Raw genomic sequence first — 16,876 nt, 5'->3', positions numbered from 1 at the left:
GGAGACCCCACTCCGACGACCTTGGGTGGCGTATTGTGCGCGGATCAAACATCAGCCCCCGTGCCTTCCTGCACCTACTTCAGCATCTACCCCCTATGCACACACTACAGCCACTATACTACTTATACACAGTAGAGCCCCTATTATCCAAACACGCACACACTACAGCCCCAGTAAACACCAGATGCCTACTACAGATTCTATCCCACACACACTGCAACACAACCAGCCCTGTCCACTCACATACTGCACTGCAAATAGCCCCATTAACACACACAAACACCCACAAGGAGCCTCGCTGTATAGACACAATCCCACATGCAGCCTCCCTACAGATACACATCACAAACAGCATACCCACTACTGCAATACTGCACACAGCTTCCATACACACAATTATTACAATCACTTATATAGCGCCAACATATTCTGCAGCGCTGTACAATAGGTAAAACAAGAGTAACGATTAATTCACAACACTTTGACATAAAGGCACACAACATCACAAGCAGCATCTGTGATGTAATTCCAGTAAAATACAAGTTTAGCAGGCTAAGATTGCCACAAGGCATATGTATGTATATGTGTTTGTAGTATCAGTTGGTTAATTACACGTAGCTAAGATACTGTCATCACTGTACTGACCAGGTGCAGGAATGTAAGAACTGGAATTACGCGTCCCTCTCCTTTGTATCAGATGAGCCACGTGGTTAGACCGGATGGATGAGTTTAGACTCTATTCATTAAATAGGTTAAGGGTATGTGTGGGTGTAGTTAATTGTGGGAGGAGCTACAGTGCTATATAAGGAATGTACTCTATGTATTCAGTACTCAGACTTTGCTGTATTTTGGTGACGCTAGTCCCTCTGAGTCCCGATCGGTGATCCAATAAAGAATCTCTTCCTTCCTGAAGAAACCTGTGTCCATCTCTCTGTGCTTGGCTTCCGTCAGTTTCTCCGGTATCATTTGGTGCATTGGCCGGGAAGCTCATCGTTCAACGGTAGCTGAGAGGCAGAGGCGTGAGACGGTCTATCTTTGCCCACGTTCTCTACGGCTGCACCCCTGAACTTCTGCGTGGACCTCCCTTCGTCTCGGCGCCACTGGTCTGTTGTCCAGGAGATCATCGGCCTCTACGTAAGAAGTGCTGGGGTGTCCCCGTCGATGAGTGTGAACTCAGGTTCAGGAACGAGGAGGTAAGATAACTGCTGTTTTAGACGGCAGGACCCGCTAGGGGTATACCGATTGTGCGGTAGGCCCAAAGGGGTTTTTGAATCTGTATCTGCCCCCTCTGTCGGAGGGAAGGAGCGAAGGCGCACCGCTCGATCGAACGCTCTTTAGTCAGACCGTTTGATTTGGTTAGTCAGGCGGGGTCCTGGTGTAAGATAGCCCTAGCCGGACACCGGTGTCTTGTCTAGACTAGCGTTCTAGGGTGTATATTACGTTCGCTAGGTCGGAGGGACCGGGAGACTAAGCGGCGCCTGTGTAAATTCGGTTCGCTAGTTCTCATCCTATCTGGGCTAAGTGGGAAGGCGTGTAAATTTGGAACCCACTAGACTTTTGATAGTACGACTAAGAGGCGCCTGTGTAAATTCGGTTCTCTAGCTCGTTGTATAGTGCGACTAAGAGGCGTCTGTGTAAATTCGGTTCTCTAGCTCGCTATATATGTGGTGATTGGGCAGTGTGGCTAACCAAAACGGGTGTATATAGTTTTAGGTAGTCCATTCAAGGTACTGGCCAATAGTTTAGTTGGGAATTGTAAATGTGTTAACGATTGTTTAGTAAAGTGTATATCTTGTTAGATAGCGCGAGCTCAGCCGTCTAGCGAGAGTGTTAATAGTGTGTTGCTGTATTATAGTGCACGGTACCATAACCCTGTATATTTACTGACACTGTATAATAAGTACTAATCATTGTCGTCCATTGCATGTTTAACACCATAACCACTAATAATTGTATTGTGACCTTAACTTGTGCTTTGACCTATGCTAACCGTACTGTAACCGCTATTTGTAAAAGACGATGTTACTGGGTGTGTTATAGACGGGTAATTCGTATATAGAGAATTATAGCGTGGGTGACTGTGTAGTTACGCCAAAGGGCATAATATTGATTATATAGTGACTGGTGTAGCAGCTGTGTGTGTATGGGAATTCCCTGAGTGTTTATTGTTATTGTGTACGTTTCACTTGGTAACCGTACCACGTGGTGCTGTTGCCAGAGGAAACGGGTGTGACTGTTGAATAGTACGCGTGTATAGTATTCGTTGTCGACGACGTTCCACTGTTAAATATGGGTGCGTCGCAGTCAACGATTCCGGATCCCTTAGGATGTATGGTTAAGAATTTTAAAAAGGGATTTAAAATTTGTGATTTTGGGGTAAAGATGTCTCCTGTACGTTTGGTCACTTTGTGCACTAGGGAGTGGCCTACTTTGGTTGCGGCATGGCCGCCACGTGGCAGTTTGGATCCAACTCTGGTACAGCGCTTACACGTGGCTGTATCAGGTAGGCCTGAACTTTACGGCCAGTTTCCTTATATTGATTGTTGGAGACAGGCCGTAAATGACTCGCCAAAATGGCTCCGGACATGCCACGAGGAACAGTGTCGCCTCATGGTAGCTAGGACTTGTTCGTCCACTAGGGCTGGTGTTAGGCCCATTTTGGACACGCCCCCTGAGTCCGAGATCCCTTTGCCGCCCCCTTACTTTCCGGTAAGAGGAAGTGACGCAAACGCAGGAAGTCCTGTAACCCTTCCCTCACTACCCCCATCCACTTCCGCTTCCTCCTCCAGTACAGGATCCACCCCCCCTCGTACTAAATCTCCCCTTCCGGAACCAGAACCCACCCCCATTAGAAACGAATATCCTGATTTGGCGCCACTTCAGACTTCCGGTCAAGCTTCATCTAGCTCGGCCCGAAGTGTTCTATTCACTACCTTTTCCCAAAACCAACCTCCCACATCCCCATACCCTATATCTCCCCGACCGGAACCCATGACTGACGCTTCCCTACGTAGCCCCATCCAAACCCGACAGTTGACTGGTGCCCAACAATTAAAGCACTATCAGATGCCTCTTCGCTTAAATCCCGGGTCAGCTTATATCGATGCCGCAGGTCAAATGGCACACGCTGACCCTGTCTTCGTATATGTCCCTTTCACCACTACCGACCTTTTAAACTGGAAGACCCATAATTCCTCGTATACTGAGAAACCACAAGCCATGACTGATCTGTTCACCTCAATAGTACAGACGCATAATCCGACATGGGCTGATTGCCAGCAGTTACTAATGACTTTATTTAACAATGAGGAAAGGACAAGAATAAATCAAGCAGCCATTAAAGCATTAGAGGATAGAGCCCGTGCTTTGAACCAAGCTAACCCAGCAGCATGGGCCGCAACACATTATCCCAACACTGATCCCGATTGGAACGTAAATGGTGCTGATATGGTTCAACTCAGAGCCTATAGAGACGCTATAATTGCTGGCATGAAAGCCGGAGGAAAGAAAGCCATTAACATGTCGAAGACAGTTGAGGTGATCCAGAAAAGCGATGAAGCGCCCAGTGTCTTTTATGACCGATTATTGGAGGCGTACCGCTTGTACACCCCCTTTAATCCGGAAGACGCAGACAATTCCCGAATGGTTAACTCCGCCTTTGTCAGCCAAGCTTACGGAGATATTAAGCGCAAGCTACAAAAGCTAGAAGGGTTTGCAGGTATGTCAATCTCCCAACTAATGGAGGTAGCTAATAAGGTCTATATGAATAGGGAAACAGAAAGCAAGAAAGAGGAGGAGCGCAAGATGCGTAAAAAGGCTGATATGCTAGCGGTAGCGATCGCAGGCGTAGATAAACGGGGCCCAGATAGAGGCAATAATAGATGGAGTAGGGAGCCTTTGAGTAGGGATCAGTGTGCGTATTGCAAGGAAGAAGGGCATTGGAGGAACGAATGTCCGCAAAGAGAGCAGTACGAGAGAGACCAACCCAGGGCAGGCTACGGAAACTTTAGAGGCAGAGCGAGAGGTAGAGGAGGCCCCGGAGGGAGTAATGGGTATAGAGGGAGTAATGGGAACAGAGGAAGTGTTAGGGAAGATAGGTATATTCCAGCAGCGCAAAGGTCTCGCGATAGAGAAGGTAGGGACTTTGTAGGATTGGCTGACACGGTCATGGAGGACTATTGATACCGACCGGGCTCCATCCCCCTTGGTCGAGCGGAGCCTATGGTCGATGTATCAATAGGGGGGAAAAGGAGTGCGTTCATGATCGACACTGGTGCTGAACATTCAGTGGTGACTAATCTAGTTGCTCCTCCATCTGGAAGGACTATTACTGTGATAGGAGCAACTGGAAGAAGTGCTGAAAGACCGGTTCTTAAAAGTCGACTCTGTACATTGGGAGGCCACGTAGTAAAACACCAATTCCTTTATATGCCTGAATGTCCAGTCCAATTGCTGGGACGTGATATGCTATCCAAATTACAAGCACAGATTACGTTCCTACCAGATGGAACAACATCTTTAAAGTTTAATGGACCTTCAGGTATTATGACTTTATCCGTACCAAAGGAAGAAGAGTGGCGACTTTATACAGTGTTGACTAGCCAAAACCCTAGGAGTGATGAGACATTGTTTAACATACCAGGAGTTTGGGCAGAGAACAACCCACCAGGACTGGCCCGCAATATTCCACCAATAAAAATTGAACTGAAACATGGGGTTTATCCAGTGAGCCTAAGACAATATCACATTCCGCAGAAGGCTAAGAAGAACATCCAATCCTATCTGGATAAGTTCATACGGTATGGTATCCTAAAATTCTGTACTTCCCCCTGGAACACCCCATTGCTGCCTGTTCAAAAGCCCGGCACAGATGAGTATCGACCTGTGCAGGACTTAAGAGCAGTCAATGATGCGGTTGTTAGCATACATCCAGTTGTACCCAATCCATATAACCTGCTTGCTTTAATTCCGGGCGGGGCTACTTACTTCACAGTCTTAGATCTCAAAGATGCCTTCTTTTGCCTCCGAATTGCCGCAGAAAGTCAATGTATTTTTGCTTTCCAATGGGAGAACGCTGTAACGGGCTCAAAACGCCAAATGACTTGGACAAGACTGCCCCAAGGGTTTAAAAATTCACCTACCCTATTTGGTTCAGCCCTAAGTCAAGATCTATTGGATTTCGAGTCCATCCCAGGAGAGTGTGTATTGTTACAATATGTAGATGACTTGTTGATAGCAGCAGTTACAAAAGAAATCTGTCAGCAAGCAACGCACGATCTACTACACATTCTCTGGAAGGCAGGATACAAGGTGTCTAGAAAGAAGGCTCAGTTGTGTTTGCCAACTGTCAAGTATCTAGGATTCCATATCTCTGAAGGTCAAAGAATTATGGGGCCAGAGAGAAAAGAAGCTGTCTGCCAAATACCAATACCCAAGAATAGAAGACAAGTGCGAGAATTCTTGGGGGCAGCAGGCTTCTGTAGGATATGGATTCCCAGTTATGCGATACTAGCAAAACCTCTGTACGCAGCTATCAAAGGTACAGAGCACGACCCCTTCTTATGGACCCAAGAACAGCAAACGGCATTTGAAGATGTGAAGAAGGCTTTGATGAGTGCCCCAGCATTAGGTCTACCTGATCACACACGACCATTCTACTTATATGTACACGAGCAAAGAAGAATGGCTGTGGGAGTATTGACACAGTACTTGGGATCATGGCAAAGACCTGTTGCCTACATGTCTAAGCAACTGGATGCAGTGGCCAGCGGACTTCCACCTTGTCTAAGAGCCGTAGCTGCAGCCGCCCTGCTAGTAGCTGAAGCCGATAAACTCACTCTGGGTCAAGAACTTTATGTACGAGTCCCACATGCAGTACAGACGTTGTTGGATTACAAAGGAAATCATTGGTTTAGTAATAGCCGTATGACCAAGTATCAAGCAATGTTGTGTGAAAACCCAAGAGTGCATTTAGAGACTGTAAACACCTTAAATCCAGCTACCCTTTTGCCACAACCTACTGAAAGTCAACATGATTGTTTGGAAGTAATGGATGAAGTATTCTCAAGTAGACCAGATCTTCGTGATTTTCCCATCCAGAACCCCGATGTTCAATATTACACCGACGGCAGTAGTTATGTGAAAGAAGGGATCCGCTATGCAGGATATGCAGTGACAACAATAGACAAGGTGATAGAAGCTCGGCCACTGGCGAAAGGAACATCAGCACAAAAGGCAGAATTAATAGCACTAACACGAGCGTTACAATTGGCTGAAGGTTTAAGAGTAAATATCTATACGGACTCTAAGTATGCGTTTTTAACCACTCATGCCCACGGAGCTTTGTATAAAAAAAGAGGACTACTGAATTCAGAAGGCAAAGAAATCAAGTACGCAGCTGAAATCCTACAACTATTGGAAGCAGTGTGGGAGCCGAAAGAAGTCGGTATTATTCATTGTCGAGCACATCTGAGAGGTGATGGTGATGTAACCAAGGGAAATCGGATGGCAGATAGTGCAGCTAAGCGTGCTGCTGAATCAGGAAGACAGGAGTATGTGGGGCATATAGCTGCTCTTATACCAACTCCACTGTCCCAATGGACTCCAGTTTATACAGCTCAAGAAGAGGAGTGGTTAAAGACTGAACCGGGAAAGTATCTGGAGAACAAGTGGTATCAGCTAGAAGATGGAAGAATAGTTATACCAGCATCGCTAGCGGTAGAAATTGTCCAAAATTATCACAACGGGACACATTCTGGGAGAGACAGTACTGAAGAATCTCTTAGAAAACATTTCTACATACCAAGATTGTCCAACTTGACTCAGGCCATTGTACGCAGATGTGTAACGTGTGCTAAGAATAATGCAAGACAAGGACCAGTAAAGCCACCAGGAGTCCAGTTTATGGGGGGACTCCCCATGTCCGATCTACAAATAGACTTTACAGTGATGCCTAAGTCGGGTGGACATCGTTACCTGCTGGTAATTGTGTGCACCTATTCAGGCTGGGTAGAAGCATGTCCTACTCGTACAGAGAAAGCAGGAGAAGTTGTGAGATTCCTGCTACGAGAAATAATACCCCGATATGGACTACCCTGTTCTATAGGATCGGACAATGGTCCAGCTTTTGTTCACCAGTGCCTACAACAACTGACTCATATGCTTGGTATAAAGTGGAGGCTTCATACTGCATATAGACCCCAGAGTTCTGGTAAGGTAGAGAGAATGAATAGAACTATAAAGAACCAGTTGGCTAAAATGTGTCAGGAAACCCAACTTAAGTGGAACGTTCTCTTACCCATAGCTTTATTGCGAATCCGCAGTACCCCTACCAGAAGGATGGGCCTCTCTCCTTTTGAAATCATGTATGGGCGACCACCTCCCGTACTTGGTAACTTAAGGGGGGACTTGAGTCAGTTGGGAGAAGGAATTACTCGGCAGCAGGTTGTAGAGTTGGGTAAAACTATGGAGGAGGTACAGAAATGGGTACAAGATAGATTACCTGTGAATATTTATCCCCCTGTTCATAGTTACCATCCAGGAGACCAAGTGTGGATTAAAGAGTGGAATACTGTACCGTTAGGGCCCAAGTGGAGAGGTCCTGATGTTGTTCTCTTGTCTACCCCTACAGCAATAAAAGTAGCAGAAGTGACTCCGTGGATACATCACTCCAGGGTTAAACCAGCAGCAGTCGATTCTTGGCAAGTTACAGCAGATCCAGAGAATCCCTGCAAGATCCGGTTAAAACGCACTACTCAGTCGGAGTAACGAGGAATTATTGTGGATTACAAATTTTATTGTTACAGGTGTGAGTGAGAAGGCCATAATAAAGCCTGTCCGCTTACCATCACATAGTGTATAAGCCAGGAAAGTCTCGAAGGGACACCTGTGAAGATGAGCAGAACTCCATTCCCTGCAGCCCCTCACATCCTGGAAGCTGAGGCGCCATCGCACGGACGAAGACTGAGGATGACGGCGAAAGATGTGCTTTTGATAGTGTTTATTTATATGTGTTTTTATATTCAGGAAGGTAGAGGTACCGACACTCCTAGCTGTGAGGTATGCATTAAGACTACGAGAACAGGTAACCATATTTCCCAAACCCTAATTTGGCATTCACAATACGAATGTAAAGGAGATGTATCGAGATGTAGATACTTAAATATAGATTATAGTGTGTGCCATTTAAGAGTAGGAGAACCTAAGTGCTTCAGTCCGGAGTATCAGCCTCGTACAATTTGGTTGACTCTCAGGAATGGAGATCCTCAGGGGACCCTAATTAATAAAACGGTGTTAGAATCCGTACATTCTTCGGGTGTTCTGCTATTTGATGCGTGTAAAGCGATATCGAGTGGTAGAAAGCCGTGGAATGTATGTGGGGATCTTAGATGGGAGAGGACGTATGGGTCTAACGATAAATATATTTGTCCCAGTAGCAAAAATAAATATGTAAGTCCTAGATGCCCAAATAGAGATTATAACTTTTGCCCATATTGGTCTTGTGTGGGGTGGGCAACTTGGGGACAGACAGTAGACAAAGACATGATTGTTACTAAGTTGCCTACCAATCCATACTGTAAGTCTATGGAATGCAACCCAGTCCATATACTCATTAATAACCCCGACAAGTTCTTAGATAAGTATGGAAATTTATTTGGGTTTCAAATATACGGGACGGGTTTAGATCCTGGGACATTATTGTTTATAGGAATAGAGACTGATACGGTATCCTCCCAGACTCATCAAGTATACCATTCCTTTTACGAAGAGATGAGTATAGATAATAAGATCCCCCATAATGCTAAAAACCTGTTCATCGATTTAGCTGAAAGTATTGCCGGTAGTCTTAATGTTACCAACTGCTATGTGTGTGGAGGTACTAACATGGGAGACCAATGGCCTTGGGAAGCAAAGGAGGTAATGTCCGGTTCTGAGGCAGTTGACCAATTAATATCTACACAAGCCGATTATCATATGAGTGTTAGAGGTAAATCTGAGTGGAGATTAAAGACCTCCATCATAGGTTATGTTTGCATAGCAAGGAAAGGAATGATGTATAATACTTCTGTAGGAGAATTAACTTGTCTAGGGCAAAAAGCTTATGATGATGATACAAAGAATACAACTTGGTGGTCGGCTTCAAATGTCTCAGAACCATCTAACCCGTTTGCTAGATATGCCAATTTAAAGGATGTGTGGTTTGATCTATCCATCACATCTACCTGGAGAGCCCCAGCAAATTTGTACTGGATCTGTGGTAAGAAAGCCTATTCGGAGTTGCCACAGGACTGGGAAGGGGCATGTGTGTTAGGTATGCTCAAACCATCCTTCTTCTTGTTACCGATTGAAACAGGTGAGACTTTAGGTGTTAAAGTGTATGATGTGAATCATAGGAAGAAAAGGGGACCCATAGAGATAGGCGCCTGGGAAGATGATGAATGGCCTCCCCAGCGTATTATAGATTACTATGGGCCAGCCACGTGGGCTGAGGATGGTACCTTTGGTTATAGAACCCCTATTTATATGCTCAACCGTATTATAAGATTACAGGCGGTGGTTGAGATTATCACTAATGAGACATCACAAGCGCTCAATCTTCTAGCGAAGCATAACACCAGGATGAGGACCGCAGTCTACCAGAATAGATTAGCCTTGGATTACCTTTTGGCAGTAGAGGGAGGTGTATGTGGGAAGTTTAACCTGAGCAATTGCTGTCTTCAAATAGATGACGAAGGGCAAGCAATAGCTGAGCTTACTAGCCATATGATTAAACTAGCGCATGTGCCTACTCAGGTATGGAAAGGGTATAATCCAAGTAGTTGGTTTGGTAGCTGGTATGAGTGGTTTGGAGGGCTTAAGGCAGTGGTAGGTGGAGTCCTACTGATTTTACTGTTGTGTCTACTCCTACCGTGTCTTATACCCTTAGTAGTTAGGTCTGTGCAAAGCCTGATAGGAACTATAGCAGAGAGGAAGGCTGCTGCACAGATAATGGCCATATATAAGTATAAGGCTTTAGATCAGGGAGAAACTATGCAGGAAGATGAGTGTTGAAAAGATTCACATCATAAGATAAGTCTGGTTTGGTTCAAGGTAACTTGCGGTGTAAGCAAACCAAGGTTAAGTGATGCCTCAAGTAATTGTGAAATATCAGAGGCATCAAAGGGGGGAATGTGATGTAATTCCAGTAAAATACAAGTTTAGCAGGCTAAGATTGCCACAAGGCATATGTATGTATATGTGTTTGTAGTATCAGTTGGTTAATTACACGTAGCTAAGATACTGTCATCACTGTACTGACCAGGTGCAGGAATGTAAGAACTGGAATTACGCGTCCCTCTCCTTTGTATCAGATGAGCCACGTGGTTAGACCGGATGGATGAGTTTAGACTCTATTCATTAAATAGGTTAAGGGTATGTGTGGGTGTAGTTAATTGTGGGAGGAGCTACAGTGCTATATAAGGAATGTACTCTATGTATTCAGTACTCAGACTTTGCTGTATTTTGGTGACGCTAGTCCCTCTGAGTCCCGATCGGTGATCCAATAAAGAATCTCTTCCTTCCTGAAGAAACCTGTGTCCATCTCTCTGTGCTTGGCTTCCGTCAGTTTCTCCGGTATCACATCCCCACACACGCAACCCCACAAGTAGACTCCGGACACATGTGGCTACTTGTATGGTTGCACATGTGGGGACACGCTGCCTGTGATGTCCTCAGCAAAATCAGTGGAAGTGTGTCATTAAATTTGCTTTATTTTAATTGCTGGGGAGGAACGTCAGCAAGGGTTACTCCATCTAAATACAGTGTTTATTAAAAAACTGTTTCTGGTTGGACTAACCACTTAAAAGTAAACTGTTTCTGGTTGGACTAACCACTTAAAAGTAAATCTAGCCCTTTTTGGGGGCTCCACGGGTGTGGGAGTCAGGGCTGTCTGGCTCTCACACAGCTATGCTGTGTGCTGGCCAGCCTACACATAATATATGTGTGAAAGCAGCAGAAAGAAGGGGGAGAAGAGTAGTAGGGGACCAAGAAACCTTGTACCAGGACGGGGGGCCCTTGATCACCCACTGCCCGAGGGCCCTGTGAGTGGCCAGTCCGCCCCTGGCTGTTGCTCCTTTCGGCACAGTGAGCATGGGTCCACGTGTGGATTACACTACAAGGCAAAATCAGAATATGAGAGCTCTGGGATGTATGACCGCTGTGACTCTGCCGCCCCAGGATGTTAGCAGGTGAATACAGTTTACATATTCTCAAGCACCGCTCATAGTTAAAACTTAAGCAAATGGCACAACTTATAAGTTTGTTAGATTTTTTCTAAAATTGAGGAAGACACAGTTCCTCTTTAGACCACGCGTTGAACACACATGTTTCCTGTCTATTCTTGCAAGGTGACCAGCATAGATTTATTTTTGTGCCTGAAGATGTCTCTTGCTATTCATAAAAAAAAATAAAAAATCGAACAGCCAATAGCAGGACTGAAAATAGATGGTAAGCTTGCAGGATATGTTTTTAAAAAACCTGCTGTGAAATAAAGCTTTATTCCACTAAACTGAGAACTGTAGGGATTATAGAAAATTAGAAACTGGAGTTCTAACTTTATGTCAATATAGCCAAGCTGGAGAATTTCTGATTTTTACTGAGACAGTAGAATAAATGACATAATGAAACCCTGGCAGCTTCCAGCTCATATATGTGTATGTTGTATTGGTAGGTTGGTTATATTTGGGACGTTAAAGCAGGATCTTGACAGGGTGAGAAGACTGGGACAAACCAACAATGCCTCTTAGCATAATTTCAGTTAGGTGTGAATAGACTTAAAATTTTTTCTCTACCACAAATAGAAGGAGTGCAGCCTGCTCACTCACTAACTAATATTGGCAGCTACACACTGCATTCACACTGACACAACCTACACACACTGCATTCACACTGACACAGAATCTGTGCACTTTGCATTCCCAACATCATACAACTTGTGCACACTTTATTCACACTGACATACAACTTGTGCACACTGACGTGGAACCTGCACTCCCATTAACAGGTACTCACACTGACAGGCACGTATACTGAGGGTAAGACGTGTGGGCAGGGCCGGATTAACATAGGGGCTGATGGAGCTGCAGCTCCAGGCCCAGGCCCATGGAATAGGCCCATTGGTTTAAAAAAAAATAAAAAAAAAAAAAAAATTTAACATTTTTTTTTTTTTTACACACTACTCTTTGGGTTGCCAGGTATTTCTCATGTATTTCTTAGGGTTGCCAGGTATTTCTCAGAAGTATTTCTCAGGTATTTGAGGCTGCCTAGCCGGTGCCGGTATTGCAGTAATACCGGCAATACAAATGTCTGTCTCAGTATAAACATAGATTATTCTGCAATACCAGTGCCGGCCAGTAGGGGTCGCTGTTTGTGTGGAGAGAGGCAGTGATAAGAAGTTACGGCATCTCTCTCCCTGCCTCTCTCTACTCACTGATCCACGGGGGAGCAGCTCTGCACAGAGAGTCCAGACAGCAGCTCCGAGACATGGGGACGCTGAGACATTGGGACACTGGGGAACATGGGGATCCTGAGCATGGACGTCCGCACGAATTTTTCTGGGGGTGGGGGGGGGGGGGGGAGGGGGCAAAATTGTAATGACATCCATGCTTGGCCCCATTTTGACAGTGTCATGAAAGGGAAGGAGCATAGTCATTTTTACATAAAGCAAGGATGAATAGCGTTTTCACAACTATGGTGTCAGGAATATATGTTTGTATTCCTGACACTATAGTGTTCCTTTCATCAAATTACAGGAACATTCTGGTCACCATAACAACTTTATCTAAATGAAAATGCTGTGTGCAAGGAGGCCCCTGGGTGCTCTTTCTTTGAAGGGGTGAAACCGCTCTCAAATGGTTTACCCCCAAAGGCTTCCTTCAGCTCCAGATCTCCAGGTCGCTCAATGGTATTCGATTTGTGAAACAGAGTGTCAGGAAGTGCAGATTGACGTTGGGCATGGGTGCCGCTGATTGGCTAGAGTGGTCAGCTGACACTCTAAGCCAATCGCTAGTTCCCGATTCATAAAAATTTTACGTTTTTATGAATGGGGAGCTACTGATTGGCTTAGAGTGCTAGCTGACCCATCTAGCCAATCAGCGGCACCCCTACCCAGCAGCCCTCTGTGTTTCCTGACACTCAGTAAATAAAAGTGAACACATTAACACTGATATTGTTTGTTTTTACCTGGGGAGATGAGAAGGTCCAAAGTTTCCCTGCCAGGCCCAGGTACCAACGCCTTATGATGTGGTGTCCAGAATGAAGTGCTCCAATTTAATTTTCTTCTCCTTCATTTGACACAGTCTTCTTTGTCTTCTGAGGCTCCTTCACCTTTCTGCGACTTTCTGCTTATTTTGCGCCCTTCTGCTCCTTTCTCTTTCTGATCCCGTTCTGCTCCTTGATGGCTCTTCCTGCTCCTTGATGGCCCTTCCTGCTTCTTGCAGACCCTTCCTGCTTCTTACTGCCCTTCTTGCTTCTTTCTGCCCCTTCCAGCTTCTTGCAGCCCCTTGCTGATCCTTTCTGTTCCTTCTGATTCTTCCTGCCCCTTCCTGCTCCTTGCTGCCCCTTCCTGCTCCTTGCAGACCCTTCCTGCTTTTTGCAGACCCTTCCTACTCCTTTCTGCCCCTTCTTTCTCCTTTATGCCCCTTCTTTCTCCTTGCTGCCCCTTCCTACTCCTTGCTGACCCCTCCTGCCCCTTGCAGACCCTTTCTACTCCTTGCTGACCCCTCCTGCTCCTTGCTGCCTCTTCCTGCTCCTTGCTGCCTCTTCCTGCTCCATGCTGCCCCTTCCTACTCCATGCTGCCCCTTCCTACTCCATGCTGCCCCTTCCTACTCCATGCTGCCCCTTCCTACTCCATGCTGCCCCTTCCTGCTCCTTGCAGACCCTTCCTGCTCCTTGCAGACCCTTCCTGCTCCCTCTTCCTACTCCTTGCTGCCTCTTCCTACTCCTTGCTGCCCCTTCCTACTCCTTGCTGCCCCTTCCTGCTCCTTGCTGCCCCTTCCTGCTCCTTGCTGCCTCTTCCTACTCCTTGCTGCCTCTTCCTACTCCTTGCTGCCTCTTCCTACTCCTTGCGGCCTCTTCCTACTCCTTGCTGACCCCTCTTGCTCCTTGCAGACCCCTCCTGCTCCTTGCTGACCCCTCCTGCTCCTTGCTGACCCCTCCTGCTCCTTGCTGCTCCTTCTACTTTACCCTCCTGCTCCTTGCAAACCTTTTGACCCCTTCCTGCTTCTTGCTGCCCCTTTCTATTACTTGCTGACCCCTCCTGCCCCTTGCAGAACCTTTCTGCTCCTTCTACTTTACCTTCCTCTATGCGGTCTCCCCCACCCCCCATCCCTCACTTACCTGCAGCACAAACTGAAAAATCCGGGGGGGGGTGTCCAAGTACCCCCCTTTACCCCCCCTATTCGGACGCCCATGACCCTGAGACACTAGGGACACAGTGGCCCCATGTCTCCCAGTGTCCCCATGTCTCTAAGTGTCCCCTAGTGTCCTAGTGACATCAGGACACTGGGAGACATGAGGACACAGACTCTAAGGGACACTGGGAGACATGGGGATACAAACACTAGGGGACACTTGGCGACATGGGGACACTGAGAGGCATGGAGACACATGGAGACATGGGGACACTGGGCGACTTTGAGACATCGGAGACATGGCAGTGTCCCCATGTCTCCCAGCCAGTGTCCCTAGTATCTCAGTATCCCCATGTGTCCCTGGTGTCTCTCAGTGTCTGTAGTGTGCCAGTGTCCCTAGTGTCTCAGTGTTCCCTAGACTCCCAAAGTCCCCTAGTCTCCCAATGTCTCTGTGTCCCCATGTCTCCTAGTGTCTCAGTGTCCCCTAGTATAAAAGAAAAAATCTCAGGCACTCACTGTGATAGATTTAGACAGGTTTATTGGACACCGCAACGTTTCGACCTGTACCCAGGTCTTTATCAAGTCTCCAATGTCCCCTATGTATCAGTGTCCCCTATGTATCAGTGTCTCAGTGCCCCATGTCTCTCAGTGCCCATAGTTTCTCTGTGCCCGTAGTGTCTCTGTGCCCGTAGTGTCTCTGTGTCCCCTAGTATAAAAGAAAAAAATCTCAGGCACTCACTGTGATAGCTTTAAGCAGGTTTATTGGACACCGCAACATTTTGACCTGCACCCAGGTTTTTATCAAGTCTCCAGTGTCCCCTATATATCACAGTGTCTCAGTGCCCCATGTCTCCCCGTGTTCCCTCGTGTCTGTCACCCAGTGTCCCCAAGAGTCTCAGATTTCCCAGGTCTCCCAGTGTTCCCTAGTATCTGTGTCCCCATGTCTTCCAGTGTCCCAATGTCTCTCAATGTCCCCTAGTGACATGGGGACACTGGGAGACATGAGGACACAAACACTAAGGTACTGGGAGACATAGGGAAACAGACATTCCCCCTTTTTGTGTATGTTCGCCCTTTCGGCCGTTCTGGTTATGTGATTTGTGTCCGTAGCCTACCCTTTTACCACATCCATAGACTTCTTGCTTTACTGGACACTGCTGTTAGGGGGTATGGGTTTACTTGAAAGATGAAAGCATGAGATTAGCAAAGTATGTGTTTTCTCATAGCTGCATCCTATGAGTTTCCCTACAGCATCATCTCCATCAGATACATGACGCTTAGGAGGTAGGACTGTTTTAGTGTTTTTGGTCAATAAGATTTTGTAATTAGGCCCATCATAATTATCAGCACCAGGCCCACTGGGCTCTTAATCCGGCCCTGCGTGTGGGTCACACTATACTTTCACTATATTCCCCATACTCTCTTACTGGCACACACAATGCTTTTACTGACCGGATCAGACAGATGCTCACTGACACATACTGACTGCACTCCCTGATGGATACAAACTGAACTCACACTATAATCTGAGAGTTTCGAAACACTATGTAGCAACAGAGGTCTCATTGTTCTGATATTAGAATGCCCCATGGCACTAACTCGTTACCACCCATCACTAATCCCAGTCCAGGTTGTGTAATCATAAGGTAACATTCTGGTAGTCAGTCACTTGCTGCTGGAGTTATTACCCATTTGTATCGTAACTGACTTGCCAAAAGCAGGCCGCAGGCCATAGGCATGAACAGCACATTTTATTATGGTCCGTGAAAGGGTTAACATTCTGTGCTATCTTTCCAAGTAAAATTAAACTAAAACTCTTTTTAAATATTTCTATAGTAACGTTTCTCTGGAAAATGTAAACATGTTATTGTCATGTACCTATTATAATGTAACTTTAGTTTTGTGAGTATACTCTTATTGTTAATAAGTTTTTTTTAACTTTCTGTTGAAAGCATAAGTCATTAGCATATATAAACTGTATGCTTACACGTAATAAATTGAAGCAGTGATCCAACGTACCTTGGTATCTGTCTGAGTTATTGTTTCTCAAACACTTGAGGGTGTGGTTCAATGAAATCTGAATAAGGAGAATAGCTTCAGCAAAGGTTACGTCTCAATTAAGTCTCAACGGGTTGAGAATAGAAGCCCCACAAACTTGATGGCAGAAGTGGGATTCCCATGTAGTGTCAGTTGATATTTAACAGAAGTGACTCACAAGTGAGCTCAGTGTAAACAGTAAATAGCGCTTCAAAATCAACGTGTGAATAGCTGCTCTTAAACACCCGTGAGGGGATACCTTTCTTCCCTCACCATAAATACATAGAGAAACATTATTAACAGGATAAACCCTATAATAAGTGGGTGGAGCGCTGAATAATAGACAGGCAGATATTAGCTTACCCCTCTGTATGGTAATATAAATCTCAATGTGGAGTGATACATAAAAGAGAAAAAACATAAAACAAATCTAGTGCAGATGGTATTTGCA

This window comes from Pelobates fuscus, chromosome 2 (genome assembly GCF_036172605.1).
Source record: "Pelobates fuscus isolate aPelFus1 chromosome 2, aPelFus1.pri, whole genome shotgun sequence".
Taxonomy (NCBI): Eukaryota; Metazoa; Chordata; class Amphibia; order Anura; family Pelobatidae; genus Pelobates; species Pelobates fuscus.
Note: the sequence above shows the minus strand (reverse complement) of the source record.